We start from the raw sequence: 18,913 nt of genomic DNA on the forward strand, positions 1-18,913 counted from the left end.
TTCCTACCTGGCTGTGTGTGATCACATCTATCTGTGGAAGGGGTTAAGTGGGCAGGTACTGGTTGATCATCTCCAAGGTCTTTCCAACTCTGACAATCTTGAATTCTATAAAAATGCAATAAAATCCAGTTCCCAATCAGGAAGTCAAGGGGACTGGGCCTGAGGCTCTGGGCTGGGGGTGCTGGGATGAGGAAGGCCTACCTCCTTGCTGCCTGCTTTCCTACCCACAGAGGCAGCCCTGGCCCCAGGTGCCAGGGCCCCTCTGTCTCCAGGCTCACCCACTCACCTCTACACTCTCAGGCTGTAAGGCCAAAGGAACCGGCCTGGCCATGTGAAGAGTAGACACTGGGGCCCAGAAACTAGAAGAAATGCCTGGAGAGTCACACATTAGTGTGGGATGATGTCTGCCCCCACCCCCCCACCCCCCAGCCTCTGTCCTCACTCCTTCCTCCTTTAGGTCCTTCCTCACAGCCTCACAGCTTATCTCTGACACATGGATAATAAATAAGGCATCTGCACTGAAGGGGGACTAACAGCTCTCCCCCGCCCCTCCCCTTTCATATAAAAGCATGAAATGCAGTTTCAAAATAAATACAAAGAGCAGAAAAGGCCTGACGTCGGGGCCACCTGTTCTGCACAGGAGAACGAACCTACACGTCCCACTGGGGTCTGCCTGGGAGATCGCGGGACCCCTTCCGGACCGCATGGGGCCCGGCACTGCAGCGGGGAAGACAAAGGCTGAGAATGGGTGGCAGGTCCACCGTGTACAAAAGGGGACAGGCGGGGACGGGGACGGAACGCCAAAGGCCGGGGCCTCCAATGCCCTGGGCTCGGGACCGCGGGGCCGAGAGAGCAGCAGGGCCTGACTTGGGCTGGGGGGTGTAGACGGAGGTCTGCGGAGCAAAGCAGGGAAGTGCTCATCCCTTTTACAAGCTCGGCGTCCAGGCGGGCGGGAGGGGCCGCGGGCGCCGAGGCCGGGAGCCGGGGAGCCGGGGAGCCGGGGAGCCGGGGAGCCGGGGAGCCGGGGAGCCGGGGAGCGCGGGAGCTCGGGAGCCGGGGCCCCGCTCCGCCCCCGCGTCCCGCAGGCTGGGCGGGCCCCCGAGCCCCGCCGCCCCGCCCCGCCCCGCCCCGCCCTCCGCGGGAGGCCTCCTCCGTAGTCCGGGTCTCCGAGCGGCCGCGGGGCCGGTGAGGACGGGACGGCCAACGCCTCCGACCCGCGGGCCCTGCCTGCCGGCGTTGAAGGCCGCAGGCAGCTGGGCCTCTGTCCGGGGCCCCGGCCGGCGCGGCCTTCCTGCCCTCCGCCGGCCCGAGGCTCCTGGCGCGGCGGTCGGCGCCCCTGCCCTCCGCCGGCCGCCGAGGGCGGGGGCTACCAGCCCCCGGTGCTCACGCTCGTCGGGCGCGGCGCGGGGAGGGCTGGGGCTGGGGCTCCGAGGGGCCGCGCGCATCCCGCAGCGCGCCGACCGCCCGGGGACCCCACCGCCCAGTTCCTAGCTGGCCGCGACCTGGCCAGGGCTGGGCGGGGCAGGGCGTCTGGGCCCGGGAGCCGGCCGAGCGCGCCGCGCGGCCGCCCCTCCCCCCGCCCGCCGGCGCGCCCCCCCCCCCGCCCGCCGGCGCGCCCCTCCCGCGGCGCGGCGCCCGCTCTGAGGTCCGCGGCGCGGGGGCGCGCGGCCGGAAGCCCCGGTGGCCGCGTCAGCGCGGCGCCGCCTCCTCGAAGGCCTCCAGGATGGTCCGGCGCTGCTCGGGCCTGACGTCCACGGAGAAGGGATGCGCCTGCAGGACGCGCCGCCGGACGGAGCTGCCCCCCAGCGTGGCCAGCGCGCCGCCGCACCCCGTGCCCACCAGGTACTCGCCCTGCCAGCGCGGCGGGTGGTGCCCGCGGGCCTCGCCGCTGCGGGCCGGGGGAAGGCCGGTGGCCCGGGCTCTGGGCCGTTCCGAGGCTGGCGACAGCGGGGCATCGCCTAGGAAGGGAGCGAAGACGGCGCTGGAGCCGGGAGCGGGCCGGCCGCCCGCGTCCCGGCTCCCAGCCGCCCACCCCGGCGCTCCCGGCGCGTCCTCCCAAGCCTCCCCGTCAACTCCCGCCCTCGGCCCCGCTTCTCCGGAGCCCTCGTGGCCCCCCGGCCCCGCCGCCACTCGGCCCGGCCTGTTTGTTCTTAAAGATGTTATTTATTTGGGGGGAGGGGGAGAGCGCCAAGCCCCCTCCCCGCAGAGCGCGGAGCCCGAGGCCGGTGTCCATCCCAGGACCCCGAGCCCAGGACCCTAGCTGAGGGGAGACGCTCAACCAGCCGAGCCACCCCGGTGCCCCAGTTGTTGTCGCTTTGAATTAAAGCCCTGCGGGTATTAAAAAGATTCCCGTCGCGACAGTTCTAGAGAGGAAGGTGTGGATTTAAGATTCCTATTGCTGATGGGGCCTGGGCCTGGGTTCTCAGTGAAGGAAACCATTCCCTGTTCAGGCCCCATCTGGTTGCTTCATCAGCTCTCGCTAGGCCAGGATCAGGAACGCACAGGTACACAGGAGGACCAGGAGGCCCAGAATAACTCTGAATGTTCTGGAAAGAAAGGACTAGACTCTTTAGAATGTGAAGAAGATACTCTATTTAAAAGATATGAGATGTTACAGGACCTGGAACCTATGTGATCAGAGTTTCTATGAATCAGCTATATTCTTAAAATTCGATTTATACTCTGAAATCCTGTTTGGACTCGAAGCTGCGAGCCAAGAAAGAATTCTTGAGATGTCTTTTGGTGCGAAAAGGTGGTTGTGTTAAAGCGCGGGGTCGGGACCTGTGGGCAGAAAGAGCTGCGCTGGAGTTGTAAGGAATGGCCTATTATATAGTTTCAAGTTGGAAGAACATTAGGGAAAGTGTAAGTATTTAAGGAATTTTGGAAGCGAGGTTTTTATGACCTTGAGGGGCTAGATATTGTTAGGAAAAGCTCATTTATTACTGTCTAATAAAACCTCAGTTGTGAGACCCTTGAAATATATAAACATGGGTCATGTGCTTGGGGGATGATCGCCAACGGGTATCTTAAAGGAAGTTTCTTTCTTTCTTTTTTTTTTTTTTTGATTTTTACTTATTTACGATAGTCACAGAGAGACAGAGAGAGAGAGAGAGAGAGAGAGAGGCAGAGACACAGGCAGAGGGAGAAGCAGGCTCCACGCACTGGGAGCCCGACGTGGGATTCGATCCTGGGTCTCCAGGATCGCGCCCTGGGCCAGAGGCAGGCGCCAAACCGCTGCGCCACTCAGGGATTCCCCAAGGCTGACTCTTAATCTCAGTTTAGCTCTTGATCTCGGGGTGGTGAATTGAAGCTCCTCTACACTGGGATCCACCCTGGGCTTAGAGCCTACTTAACAACAATCAGATTTTGCACCGAAAATGTCTTAAGAATTCTTTCTTGACCTCTGGCTCCTGGCCCACATCACACCAGTTTCCACTGGACAATGAAGACTCTCACTTCTGTGTACTAGAATAGTGACTTCTGGGAGTGGAGGTGCTCAGTCATTCAGCCCTCCATCCCATAGGTTTTTCTTTTACTCCACACTCATGTCGCAAACATGTTCTTCCATTTACTTCTTTGTATTTTCAGAAAAAGAAAACAAGAACCAGATCATTAACATGTTGGAGTGTCTGAAAATCCTGAAATATAAAAGAGCGCATGATGATTGAAACACAAGTTTTCAATGAAATACTACCTTTGTGGGGTTATTGAGCACAACAGTCAAGAAGGAATTCTTGAGACATTTAATGGCACGAGTTAATGATTTTATTGAAATTACTATTTCAGTATTGACAGAAAGAGCTGCCCTTTGGCTGAATGGAGCTGCTGGTTCTTTGGTTAGTGTGCAAGGGAAGGGGTGTGCAGAGAGTACAAGATCATAAGTATGTCTTTCAACTTGTAAAACTACTCTTACAAGACTTCTCAGGCACTTACTCAGGTCCATATTAACATTCAGTGAGATGTAACAACCAGCTCTTATTTGATCCTTATAGAAGTATGCAGAGGATAGGCCAGCCTTCTGAGCTAACAGTGAACATTCTTTGCTTCTGGCCCTCATTATAATAGACTTAAAAATAAGAATTCTATTCTTTTCTTTTTCTTTCTTTCTTTCTTTCTTTCTTTCTTTTCTTTTCTTTTCTTTCTTTCTTTCTTTCATCTGACAGAGAGCACAAATAGGCAGAGCAGCAGGCAGAGGGAGAGGAAAGGGGAGAAGCAGACTTCCCACTGAGCAGGGAGCCCAACACAAGCTCTATCCCAGGACCCTGGGATCACAACCTGAGTGGAAGGCACATGCTTAACCTACTGAGCCACCCAGGCGCCCAGCTCCTTTATTTCTTTCATTCAATGTGTATGTATTGATACTGTGAATAAAAGACAGAAGCATCATCATCTACAAAGAGATTTTCATATCACTGAAAATATTTCTTAAATTAGTCACCATGACAATTTGCTGCTCTATCTCTTTTAATGTGTATATAACTACTTTCTAAATGTATAGATGGGTGCATGAAATGTAAAACGGTAGATCACTTTTGTGTGGATCTCATCTCACTTCCATCATTCTTCTCAAGTCTCCATCATTCTTCTCTGCTATGAATGCTGCTTTAGAGTCCTCTCTATATATTGCCCTGTGTGTCATTTTAGATCAACTCTAGGACCAATAGATCAGGGTTAAAACCTGATCCCTTCAATGTGCTGGATATTCTGGATGTTTGACAAAAGATTTGCAAAAACAAAATAGAAGAATAATTTGTTTACTCTTAGATTATTATTGTTTTTTATTAATTTATTTAAAACTCTTAGATGCCACCTACTAACTATGAAATGCTCAGAAAGCTTTGTTGTTGCCTTTCTTGCTATTCTAGTAGAACCTAGAACCAATTACTATAAAACCCATTCAGTTCCAAGTCCCCCAAGAATTCTTGCCTTGGAGTTCTACCTCTAATTCAAAAATGTATCCCTTGGCAAAACTACTGCCTAGTTTAACATGTGGACTGCCATCCCACTTCAGTACTCCTGAACAGAATCTCCATTTTCACAAGATTTGCAATGCACTGTATTGAAATTCTAATTCACGGGATCCCTGGGTGGCTCAGGGGTTTAGCACCTGCCTTCCCTCCAGGGCGTGATCCTGGAGTCCCAGGATCAAGTCCCACATCTGGCTCCCTGCATGGAACCTGCTTCTCCCTCTGCCTGTGTCTCTGCCCACCCCACCCCCCGTCTCTCATGAATAAATAAAATCTTAAAAATAAAATAAAATAAAATTCTAATTCACATTGGACTTTGATAAGTACATTTGTAACCCACCAAAATTTTCCACCTTAGAAGTAAACGCAACTATGGGTGCCTGGGTGGTGAAGTCATTTAATCTGCCTTCAGCTCAGGTCCATGATCTCAGGGTCTTGGGATCCAGCCCTACATTGGGTTCCCTGCTTCACAAGGAATCTGCTTCTCCCTCTCCCAACCTGTTTGCACTCTCTCTCTCTCAAATAAATAAATAAAATCTTGAAAAAAAAATAGATGCAACCTATAACGCATGATATAAATTACAGTACTCAGGAATTTGTTATGCCTCTGTTGACACCTTTATTTATTTATCTATTTATTTATTTATTTATTTGTTTGTTTGTTTGTTTATTTTAAAGATTTTATCTATTTATTCATGAGAGACACACAGAGAGAGAGAGGCAGAGACACAGGCAGAGGGGGAAGCAGGCTCCATGCAGGGAGCCCCATATGGGACTCGATCCCGGGACCCTGGGATCATGCCCTGGGCCAAAGGCAGATGCTCAACTGCCCAGCCACCCAGGTGTCCCAACACCTTTATTTTATAAATTATCTTGGATAAACATACAGTATTTATAATGGTTTTCTGAATCATATGCCATCCTCTTATGTCAAAGTTGGACAATACATTAGAGCATATTACTGTGGTAAACATTATCTTAGTGCGTAAGCAGAAAGCTGACCTAAGCCAGAACCAGTTCTAATATAACTTCGCTAAAAGGAGTTCACTCCTTGGGGAATCACAGATAGAAACTACACCAGGTAGAGTTGTCACACAAAGGAAACTTGACTTGCAGCCAATACGGAGATCATAGAGAGTAACTTCCCAACAAGAGACTCCCAGAGCCAGAGGGAATGATTTCCTTTTATTTAGGGTTAGGGTAGATATATAGAAATTGGAGCCTTGTCATCCTTATGTAGAGCTAAGTATAAGGTGGCATGTGAAGCTGAGGATAACAGTTCTATATGTACTTTGTTATATAAATGAGGTTTGTGCTTCTCCTTGAGTGGAGATTTTAGTATTATAATGAGTTAAAAGCAACTGTTGGTCATTCCATGGGTCACTGCTTGGTCCAACTGCATAATTGTGAGTCAGGGGTTAAGCTAAAATTGGCCCGGGCCAACGTTTTTCACAGGGGAGTTAATCCTCTTTTGCTGGATAGTTTCTGTTTCCATCACAGGAGTCTATGCCTGAAGTAAAAGATTAAGGTAGAAAGAAGAGGCTAAGAAAAATATGGGACAAAGAGGGTACAAGCCCATAAGCAGTAAGGGTCAGATCATGGGATCTAGCTGGTGACATTTAACTCCCTCTTTCATCTTAGGTACTTTGTGAACTCAGCCTGTGGCCCCTTGGTAACTGTGGTATTTATTGCAGGGACTGCTGACATTCAGGGATGTGGCCATAGAATTCTCTCAGGAGGAGTGGGGATGCCTGAACCACACTCAGCGGGAACTGTACAGGGATGTGATGTTAGAGAACTATGGAAACCTTCTCTTCTTGGGTGAGGATGACTCCTTCCAGGTTTCCCGGACCACACTCTGGGTTTTCTTCCTTCCTTTGAAGACTGACTCTTAGAAGATTCCTCTGCATGACTGGAATTCGGATCCATGCAAACAGGGAAATAAATGGGGATTTGTAGATGTGGAGAAAAATCTTCATGTTTCCTTTTCAGCTCTAGCTTTCCCTTCCTTTTTTAAAAAACATTTTAAAAAACATGTTATTTATTTATTTATGAGAGACAATACAGAGAGAGGCAGAGACATAGACAGAGAGAAGCAGGCTGCATGCCGGGACCCCGATGTGGGACTTGATCCTGGAATCACGGGACAATGCCCTGAGCCAAAGGCAGAGGCTCAACCGCTGAGCCACCCAGGCATCCCTAGCTTCGCCTTCCGTTTTTTTTTTTTTTTTTTTTAAATTTTATTTATTTATTCATGAGAGGCACAGAGAGAGAGAGAGAGAGAGAGGCAGAGACACAGGCAGAGGGAAAAGCAGGCTCCATGCAGGGAGCCCGATGTGGGACTTGATCCTGGGACTCCAGGATCATGCCCTGGGCTGAAGGCAGGCACTAAACCGCTGAGCCACCAGGGGTTCCCCCCTAATTCTCCTTCCTTAAGGAGCATCATCATTTCTATTGATGAATGTCAGTACTAAACATTGACAGGCATCAAATGGTACTGCCGAATTTTAAACTCCAGTTTTTATTTATTATTATTGTATCTAGTACTTGGAAGTAGAAGCCATGATTTGAATATTTGAAACTCCTTCTGCTTGTTCTTTTTTTTTTTTTAAGATTTTATTTATTGATGATAGACACACACAGAGAAAGGCAGCGACACAGGCAGCGGGAGAAGCAGGCTCCCTGCAGGGAGCCCGATGTGGGACTCAATCCTGGGTCTCCAGAATCACACCCTGGGCTGAAGGTGGCGCAAACCACTGAGTCACCCGGTGTGCCCTCCTACTGGTTCTAAAGGGGCTGTTGGTCAGTAGCATTTGGGAAGGTATTTTCTATAATTTTACACTGTCCTGTGGTCTCTACTGAGCGTGATACTTGATTGAAAATCTCCAGCAATACCCATTTTCCTTTTTCCTAATAACCAGGCCTCATTGTGTCAAAGCCAGACCTGGTCTCCTTTTTGGAGCAAAAGAAGGAGCCTTGGAGCCTGAAGAGAAAGAAGAGAGTAACCATCCATCCAGGTAAGTGGAAATGAATGAGGCAGATGACAGAGGTGTGGTCCACATGTGAATGGGGAAGAGAGACCTTCAACTGTGGTTGGAGTAGTTCTCCTTGAATAGATACACTCTTGAGAAACCTAGTTTATATTTTTCTCCCTGTCACAGAGGGACATGTGCTATCCAACATTATCAAGCTCTTAGCTTCTCTAAGGATTCTCCTTCAGCTCCACTGATGGCCCATCACTTCCACAGGGAGGGCCAGGAGACTCCCCTGGGAGTGGGAGGGTCTCCATGATCTGAGAGGTTCTCCATTGCTGTGAGGGTCCTGGGGAAGTCTCCCTGTTTCTCAGGATCCATAGCCTTAGCCCTTTGTAAGTTCTGTTTTTGCGTCGTGAGAAGCATGTCAGGGTAGTGGTGGGCATACTGGGGTTGGTGCAGAAATCCTGGGAACACTGGAGACAGATACCCCGTTTTCTGGCTTATGCATTCCAATGTTATGGAGGCTTTAATCTTGATTGTACAAAATTGACACTCAGGAATTTCATCAGAAAACAAAGCACCTCCCTAAAATAAGAAAATCTAATCCTTTATTTCACTTTGAAAGTTAATTTTTTCTTTGTATGAACTGAAATTAGGATATAACAGTGTGTTCCATTCCTCAGTGGTGAAATAATGTAACGTATCTGTTTGTATCCTAGAATTCCTACCTAAATTAATGCCATGGGGGAGCTAGAACATTTAGACCTTAGAACTTGAAGGCTATAATAAATTCTCAATTTTTACCTTCTTTCTTAATACTTGCATCATTATATGAATTTGTCTTGTCTGACGGGAATTTCTTTTTATTTTGTCAAGTGTGGTTTCACTTTCTTATTAGTTATATATGAGATTCATCTGTTATTTATTAGATCAAAAGTTCTGATATGACATGGGCATGTGAAGTAGAGGGATGTCTGGGTGGCCAGTCAGTTGGTCCCAGTTCATGATCCTGGAGTACTGGGGCTCAGCCCCCCACCCCCAATGGGCTCCCTGCTCATTGGGGAGTCTGCTTCTCCCTGTGCCCTTCCCCTGCTGTGCTCTCTCTCTCTCTTTCTCCCTCAAATACATGGATAAAGTCTTAAGAAAAAAAAAAAGCAGTGAGGTATAATTTGTATAATTCCTGTATTTTAAAGAAAGCTTTTGTTCATTAATGTAATTTTACTTCAGTGAAAATTAGTCATTAGGTTTTTCTTTACTTTCCTTGGAATATATCTGAATTTAATCCCAAATATGTATTTTATATGTAGTGGCCTTTAGCATATTTTGCAACGTTCTTGGTGTTTATTTAGAAATGAAGATGTTTATTTCCTTGGTTCTAAGGAGTGGGTTGTAGTCTTAAATTCTCTGTTCAAGGAGGGATATATTAATAAAATAATACATTTGTATAATGCGTTTTTATGTGGTTGTTCATATGATTTTCACTTACAGCTTTTAATGATTGATTTTAATGAATATTCTTTATAATACTGTGGTCAGTGAAAACCTGCCAATAATTCATGCTTGTTTTTTATGATACATAGAGTTTAAAATTAGTTTTATAGAAAATTTCCTTGAGAATAATGCATCTATTTGTTTTTTTTGGAAGTATTTTATTTATTTCTTTATTCATGAGAGATGGAGAGAGAGGCAGAGACACAGGCAGAGGGAGAAGCAGGCTCCATGCAGGGAGCCCGACATGGGACTTGATCCTGGGTCTCCAGGATCCGGCCCTCGGCTGTAGGCAGTGCTAAACCGCTGAGCTACCCGGGCTGCCCTGTTTTTTTTTTTTTTTTTTTTTTTTTTTTAAGATTTAATATATTTATTTGACAGAGAGCACAAACAAGAGGAGCAGCAGAGGGACAGTTAGAAGCCAGCTCTGCACCAAGCAGGGAGCCTGACATGGGGCTCAATCCCAAAACACTGGGATCATGACCTGAGCTAAGGCTTAACCGACTGAGCCACCCAAGCGCCCTTATGTTGTTCTTTATGATATTTCTAGTTGATGAGTGGTGAACATCTCTGCCCTAAATCCTATGTGTTTCCCAATTCTCAGCCATTTTCTGGTAATGAGGCATGATTCCACTGTTTCCAGGACCTGCTCTGTTGGGTTAGAAGTACAATTTGTCATCAAATACATGTAAATTAATATGCTTCTGCACAGTTTAGGTGTTTCTTCACACATCTCCCTTGCAAGTTCACTACAGAAGTTTAAGGTAGACCTTCATGAGTACTGGGATTTGTCTACGTGGTTGAATGCAAGGCCCACAGGAACAGTGCAGAAGTGAATGTTATAAGTCACCCAATTCTTCTGCGTTGTATGCTGCCAATGATAGCCTTGAAAAATATTTCCTGATATAAACTGCTTTTTAAAAAGTTCCAAAGGCTTTATTTGTTTTACAGAGAGGGTGTATGTGGATGAGGTGGGAGGGTGAGGGAGGGAATCTCAAGTAGACTTCATGCTGAGCACCGAGTCCAGAGTCTGTTGAGGAACCTGAACCCACAACCCCTGAGATCATGACATGAGCCAAAATCAAGAGTCAGACACTGAACTGACTGAGCCACGCAGGCAACCCACATTGAATAGATTTTATCCCAGATCCTGTGTCAGGCTAATGAGTGTTTGGTGAGGTGGTGCACATCTGGGAAAATTAGTCAGGAGACATGCTGGGGTCAGACTGAGTGGTGGATATTGTTAGGAAACGATTCTGTGGGTTTAAGTTACTCTGTACGTTAAGGATAGAGGCACTGAAAGTGTTTATCCTTAATTGGCTTTCCGCTGATGCGCGAATATTAAAATGCTTTGAAATATAGTGATAATATCTTACCCTTAGGTGGACGACAGATTTGTTAAGTGTAGAGGAAAACGGATATCGTCTTCTATGGCAAAGGTTCAGGAAGATATGCTCTCTGTTCCTTCAAGATATTGGGGTTCCCTGTGCTCAGGGTCTCATAGATGTGACACAGACCCACTGCATATGCAGCATCTACATGTGTGAAATGGGGATTTGGAGCTGGCCAGTGAAATTAGCGTGATCAAGAAATTGGTGCTGTTTCATGTGTCATGAACCCTAAGATCCTTGGACTTGAATCTGAGAGTCCTCTGTCTTCTGCTAGCATTGGAAAATTGTTATAGGCGAGCTTGTTCCACTATAGAATATGTGGAACATGGAATTTTTATACTTCTTGGGATTATCCATGGGTTTATTTAAAAATGAAGTTGATGGGCACCTGGGTGGCTCAGTCACTGAGCATCTGCCTTCGGCTCAGGTTGTGATCCCAGGTTCTGGGATCGATCCCCGGCAGGGAGCCTGCTTCTCCCTCAACTTTTCTCTCTGCCTCTCTCTGTGTGTCTCTCATGAATAAATAAACAAAATCTAAAAAAATAAAAGCATGAAATTGATATTTATGCGTCTGTTTCTCCTTTTTATTTATTTGTTCACTTGTTTTTTAGCCTGCACCTGTAAGTGAAATCATGTGTTATTTGCTTTTATTTGCCTGACTTATCAGCCCAGTACTTTCTAGGTCTAATTACAGTGTCCAGCACAATACTTCCTAGGTCTATTTTCATTGTCATCAATGGCTAGAAACCGCAAAAAAGGCAGAAACAGACCCACTCCAAAAACAAAACAGAACTGCTGCTTTCTGGAGTGGAATGGAGAGGGATGATGGGCCAACTGGGTAAAGGGGAATGGAAGGTATAGGCTTTCAGTTACAGAATCGATAAATCTTGAGGCTAAAGGATATAGCAGAGGGGATATGGTCAGTGGTATTGGAATCTGATCCTATGGTGCTCGGTACTCGCTACACTTGCATGGAAAAACATTTAAGTTGCAAATGGATGTCAAAAGAAAGCCAGAGTAGCAACGCCTATATCAAACAAACTAGACTAATTTTGTTCTTGTACGCTGTTTATCCTGCTTTAGTACCAGGTTAATGCTGGGCCTCATAGGATGATGTTGAATATGTTCTGTCCATTCCACTATTTGTAAGATTTTGATGAAGATTGTCATTAATTATTATTATTTTTGTAATGTTCGGTAGAACTGACCAGCGAAGGTATGTGGTCCTCGGCTTTTCTGTGCTGGGAATTGTTTTTAATCTACATTCAACTTTCGTTCTTGTTATTGGTCTGTGAAGATCTACTTGTTGGGTTTAAGATTTATATTTCAATCTTGGTAGTTTTATATACATAGGGGAATTATCTGGGATTTTTCTAAGTTATCTGATTTGTTAGTATATAATTGTTCATGGCAATCTGTTATCACACTATGTATTTCTGTAGTTATCTGTTGTGTTTTTTGTCCCATTTCTTGTTTTAATTTTTGAGACTTCTCCCCTTTTTTCTTAGTTAATGTAGTTAAAATTTTGATTATTTTTTGGAAAATCTGGGCATTGATGTCAATGTTATGTTACTGTTTATTATGGTCCCTACCTCTAATTTTTCTGTGTTAGTTTCTTTCCCTACTTGATCACAAGTAAGTTTCTTCTTTTTCTAGTTCCTTGTCTTGTAACGTTCAGAAGAAAAGTTGGGGGTGTCTAGGTGGCTCAGTTGGTTTTGCATCTGACTCTTAATCTCAGCTTAGGTCTCGATCTCAGGGTCTTGAGTTCAGGACCCAGTTAGCCAGTTAGGCTTCATGTTAGGTATGGAACCTATTATAATAAAGAAATGAATAAATAAAAGAAAAGGAAAAAAGTTGAAACTGCAACTTAATTCAGGCATTTATAGCATTAAAAAAATTGAAAATGGAGTGTGTCATAGAAAAAATTACTAGAAATAAACAATACCAGTGATAACCAACAAAACAACAAAAAAATAAGGATTCTTCAGGGTTTTTTATGGATGTCATCCGTAAAGAGATAAACTTGCATTTTCTTTTCCCATTTGGATTCATTTATGGTTTTTTTTTCCCATTCAGACTAGATTATCCAGTACTGTGTTGAATAGAAGTGAAATCCCTTTGTTATGATCATACAGAAGAAGCTTACAGTTTTTTTTTTTATTATTGAATATATTTGATTTCGGGTTTTCTTAGCTATATGGCCTTTATTAAGTTGAGGTGGTTTGCTTCTATTCCTACTTTATTGAGTGTTTTTAATAATGAAACATTGTCCGGTATTCTCATATTCTTGTTCTGCAGCAATATGATTGCCATTTTTGATCTTCATTCTGTTAATGTGGAGCCTTTAACTTATAGTTTTCCATCTGTCAAAACACCCTTGAATTCCAGGAAGAATTGCCTTTAATTGTGTTGTAAAACGTGCTTTTGATTCAGTGTGCTCGTTTGCTTTTTTTATTGTGGACTTTGTATAACTGCGTCTCACAGGTAGTAGTTTGTAATCTTCTTTACTTGTACAGTCTTCCTTTGCCTTTGACAACCTGGTAACACTGGAGTCACAGAGACTATTTTGATAATTTCCCTTCTCTTCACTCCCTGAAAATGTTGGAAGAAATTTGAAAATGTTGGAAGAGATTTCCATGGGACTCCTGGGTGGCTCAGCGGTTACGCGTCTGCCTGTGGCTCAGGGCGTGATCCCAGAGTCTCTGGATCAAGTCCCACATCAGGCTTTGTGCATGGAGCCTGCTTCTCCCTCTCCCTGTGTCTCTGTCTCTCTCTCTCTGTGTCTCTAATGGATAAATGAATAAAATATTTAAAGAAAAAAAAAGTACTTTTACATTAAATCTCTGAATTATCCAGTGAATTCATTTGGAATAAGACTTCTTTGTTGGGAAGTTTTAAATTGCTTTTCCCATCTACTTAGTAGTTGTAGATCAATTGTGACTTTTTAAATATTTCTTCAGGAAATATTTATTGGAATCCTGAAATCTAGGGAGCTTACATCTTTTTTGAAATTTATACACATTTTTTGGTATCTCTTTCTTGGCATATAGTTATCCATTGTCAGTTATTATTATTTGTGTTTTTATGGTATCAGTTAATACTGTCTGCTGTCACTTCACTTCTGGTTTTAATTGGCCTTTTTTTTTCATTCATACTTGATTTTGTTAAAAGTCTGTCAATTTTGTTGATCTTTCCTGAAAACCAGCTCTTCCTGTTGTTGTTGATAATTTCCCTTTTTTTTTTTTTTAGTTTTTATTTATTTATTTATGAGAGACAGAGAGAGAGAGAGAGAGATGCAGACAGAGGCCAAGGGAGAAGCAGCCTCCATTCCATGCAGAGAGCCGGATGTGGGACTTGATACAAGGTCCAGGACCACGCCCTGGGCTGAAGGCCGCGCCAAACCACTGAGCCACGTGGGCTGCCCGATATTTTCCTATTTTTGCCGGTTCCTCTTTTGTTCTTTTCTGTTTAAGTTTAAATTTCCTCCCTTTTGCAAACTTTGGACTCACAGGACTTTCCTGATTTTTTGAGATATAAGAAAGTAATTTGTACTATAGCATGACAGTACTACACTACTACTACTATAGCTGTAGTACTACCGCTATCTATGAGGCTATGTGGTCAGTACATTCTGTGTTCGTTTATGTGTCCATTGAGGAACAAAGTCCTGATGATTCCTTCTGAGCCATCTTGCTGATTTTCTATGACTGGTTTTTAGGCTATCTATTTTAGGTTATCTATTTTAGGTTATATGGTTGTCAGCATATTCATCTGAGAGTAGTAAGTGGAATAATTTTACATTTCTCTTTCTTGATATCTTTTAGCCATATCTTCTCGTGACACCCAGAGCTTGCTGTCAAAGCCAAGCATCAAAGCTTCTTTCCAAAGAGTGTCAATGGGTAGATTAAAAAATAATGCCATTGAGAATTTATGCTTCATGACAGACTGGGACAATGATGGAGAGAGTGAAGGGCATCAAAGACATCATGAAGGCCACAACCAAACTGAGATATCTGCGCATAATAAGAATCTCCCTGCCCAAAATGGTGAAGGATATAGAACATTTTCAGTAACCTCCCTTTTTAAGTCTGCTACTTCCACAAAGCAGTATGTTTCTGAAAACAAAAGCTCAAATCAAATATTCAGACTTACATATTTAGGGAACGACGACAGTTTGGAAAATCTGGGAAGTTACCTAGTCCATGCTGAAAATAATTATTTGAACCCTTGTGAAAAAAGAATTGGATTAACTATTCAGTCGAATATTTCTAAAAATCAGAGTTTTAAAAATGAAGAACAAAGTGCTAAACAGGATCCATCTGAGAGGTGTTTCACTAAGGAGTCGACCCTACAAAATTACCAGAGCCTGTTCAATGGAGACAGAGTTGCTCAATGCAGTGAATCTGAGAAAACGTTTAACCAGGGCTCCAATGTTAGTCGATGTGTGAGGACTCAGCTTCTAGGGAACCATCATGAGGGTAGTAAATGTGGGGAAGTCTTTTATCAAAACTCTATCCTTAGTACACAAAGTAGTATGAATACAGGAGAGAATCCTCATAATGAATGTGAGAGTGCTCTTAACCCGTCCTCCAATGTTGATGATCAACAGAGAATTCATGTGGGAAAAAACCCATTCAGGTGTAATCAACCTGGGAACATGTTTTGTCAAGCATCAAGGCTAAGTATACATAAGGCAGTCCATAGTGGAGAGAAAAGTGACATTTGTAAGGAATGTGGCAAAGATTTTGACTTGGACTCAGTACTACCTCAACGTCATGGAATGCGTACTGGAGAGAAACCGTACAGATGTGAAGAATGTGGCAAAACCTTTAAAGTCTGCTCATCCCTAAATAGACATAGGCGAATCCATACTGGAGAGAAACCTTACAAATGTGAAGAATGTGGCAAGGCCTTTAACAGGCACTCAAGTCTTACTCTACATTCCAGAATTCATAATGGAGAAAAACCTTACAAATGTGAAGAATGTGGCAAGGCCTTTATCCAGTGCTCACACCTTATTAGTCATCGCAGAATTCACACTGGAGAGAAACCTTACAAATGTAAAGAATGTGGCAAGGCCTTTAACACTCATTCAGGTCTTATTCAACATCACAGAATTCATACTGCAGAGAAACCTTATAAATGTAAAGAATGTGGCAAGGCCTTTAAACATGACTCAAGCCTTACTCAGCATCACAGAATTCATACTGGAGAGAAACCTTACAAATGTAAAGAATGTGGCAAAGCCTTTAACCAGCGCTCTCACCTCTCTAAACATCACAGAATTCATATTATAGGAGAACCTTACAAATGTAAAGAATGTGGCAGGGCCTTTACACAGCACTCAAGCCTTACTCGACATCACAGAATTCATACTGGTGAGAAACCTCACAAATGTGAGGAATGTGGCAAGGCCTTTAATAGGCATTCATATCTTACTCAACATCACATAATTCACACTGGAGAGAAACCTTACAAATGTAAAGAATGTGGCAAGGCCTTTAACCAGCATTCAAGCCTTACTAACCATCACAGAATTCATACTGAAGAGAAACCTTACAAATGTAAAGAATGTGGCAAGGCCTTTAAACATGATTCTACCCTTACTCAGCATTACAGAATTCATACTGGAGAGAAACCTTACAAATGTAAAGAATGTGGCAAGGCCTTTATCCAGCACTCACAACTTATTAGTCATCATAGAATTCACACTGGAGAGAAACCTTACAAATGTAAAGAATGTGGCAAGGCCTTTAACCACCACTCAAGCCTTACTCATCATCACAGAATTCATACTGGAGAGAAACCCTATAAATGTAAAGAATGTGGCAAGGCCTTTAACCAGCACTCAAGACTTACTCGACATTACAGAATTCATACAGGAGAGAAACCTTACCAATGTAAAGAATGTGGTCGAGCGTTTATCCAGCACTCACACCTTACTAGTCATCACAGAATTCATACTAGAGAGAAACCTTAACAAATGTAAAGAATGTGGTGAGGCCTTTAATCACCTTTCAACCTTTACTCATTATCAAAGAAGTCATATTAGTGCAAAGCTTCAAAGTTTAGGATTGTGAGAAAAAAATTTTTTAAGTTCTTTTAAGCAACAAGAAACTAGACTTGAACGGAAAATGATCAAGATTCTTTTCTTTTACACTAATTTATCCCTTCTTTAAGACAGATTGTCTACATCTAAAACTATATACAACAAAATTATATAAGTATTCCTTGATTTTACAATGATAAATGAAAAACTTAAAAACTATCCAATCTAACAAGGTATGCAATGTTCTTTTATAGTTGTTGTTGTCAAACTGTGAGAGCAAAGTAACTCATGGAATGTAAAGATAAGAGCTGAATAATCACAGCATTAATGGAAAAGAGTATTTTCACAGAACCACTTCTTCCCCTCATGCTATCTCCTCTTGATGTTGATCAAACTGTACCATTGGCCATTTAGTTTTTGTGGGGTTTTTTTTAGGTTTTTTTTTTTTAGGTTTTTTTTTTTTTTTTTAAGCCATATGCTTGTGCAGAGACACAGTTAGCTTGTGTCCAATAAAGGAATGGGGACTGAAAAAATGAAAGAACAGAGGAATCCCCTTCTTGGTCTGGAGGGGCAGAGTTGTTAAGTGTCAGGTTCCCTTTCTAGTAGACACCTCTCTGGTGCTGGAACCCATCAGTTGTATCTTTCTCCTCCATTTTCCAGCTGTGCAGGTGTGTCTTTTTCCTTTATTGGATGCCCATCAAATCTTGTGACCTATTGCATTGACAAACCTTACTGTTCACAATAGTTTTTCATTAGTTTGTTAAATGCGGTATATGCTTCTTCATCTTTAACTGTACTACAAAGCAATCCTGCCCCATCACTTTTGAATTAATATGATCATTGTTCTGTCTTGATTCTTTCACTGGGTATTTCTTCGGCCATTGAGAGTGCCAGCATCTCCTCAGCTACCTCTTCTTAGAACTACCAGGTCCCCAAAGACAGCACACAAATAGGAGAAGTGGCAGAAGAAGCAACTATGAGAGGATTTGTAAGTATTTCTCTACTTTTACTCCACATTAGGTAATTCATAACAGAGAGTAATGAATTATGTGTAAAGAATGTGTCAAGGCCTTTCAACAACGGAAAACTGTGATTCCTGATCAGAAAATGTATAGCGGAGAGGATTTTACAAATACCACAGATTTGGCAAGCACACTAACCAGTACTCAAGCCTTACCATCTGAGGAAAATCACTACAACATCATTACATCCTGATAAACCTCTAGATAGAACTCTGGAGTTACTCAACATCATAGCTATCATACAGGATAGAAACCATAAAGTGTAAAAGTTGCAGTTCCTTTAACTGGAATTCAGTCCTGAATCAATATCCCAAAATGCGTACTAGATTCAAAACTTACAAAGAGATGAATGAGGAAAGACCTTGTTTTTATATATAGACTTTAGAAAACATCAGAGATTACAGAAAGGAAAGTAAGTTGAAAGACAAATATTTAGAAGTGTACTTATTGAACATCAAATGTCAATAAATGTCACAAATCAATAGAAAGCAGTATGTAAGTTACCCTTTTTAGACAGTACTCTACATCAAATACTTACAAGGAATAGTACAAGTTAAACGTGAGGATAATGTATTATGCTTCAAAAGATACAAGGGATGGATTTTTGCAAAGGTATAATTTCGATGTGCTTGTTTTACACTGACCCTGTGTGAGCTTGGTGACTAGTACATTTAATGCATTTTGTACTTTAGAAAATTCATGGATGCCTAGTTGGTATATGAAATTATATGGTGAGTTGCTGCATCAAAGATGAGATGCCCTTCTTCCTTAGGTGGGTCTCATGCAGACCTCATTTCCCATTGAAGATGAACAACAACATGAATTAGAATATATGAAGAAGATCTAAATGAAGATGCTGTTCATGGTTATAACATTAATGTAAGTTACCATGAAATAAGTTTTCAGAATATCATTCTCCATTCATTAAAACTAAAAAACTTTGTGGATAGTTTAAATAAATGGTTTGCTAGTTAGTCTTTAAGGACAAAGAGGTGGCAGTCCTGTAAAATACTGACGAATC

General features: G+C 43.4%; 1 pseudogene; it reads left to right on the forward strand.

Moving 5' to 3' along the window:
- Positions 1–1,619: 1,619 nt before the first annotated feature.
- The window catches only part of LOC129500082 (zinc finger protein 91-like), a 64,092-nt pseudogene continuing 46,798 nt past the window's right edge, over positions 1,620–18,913 (forward strand).

This window comes from Nyctereutes procyonoides, unplaced genomic scaffold (genome assembly GCF_905146905.1).
Source record: "Nyctereutes procyonoides isolate TBG_1078 unplaced genomic scaffold, NYPRO_anot_genome, whole genome shotgun sequence".
Lineage (NCBI taxonomy): Eukaryota > Metazoa > Chordata > Mammalia > Carnivora > Canidae > Nyctereutes > Nyctereutes procyonoides.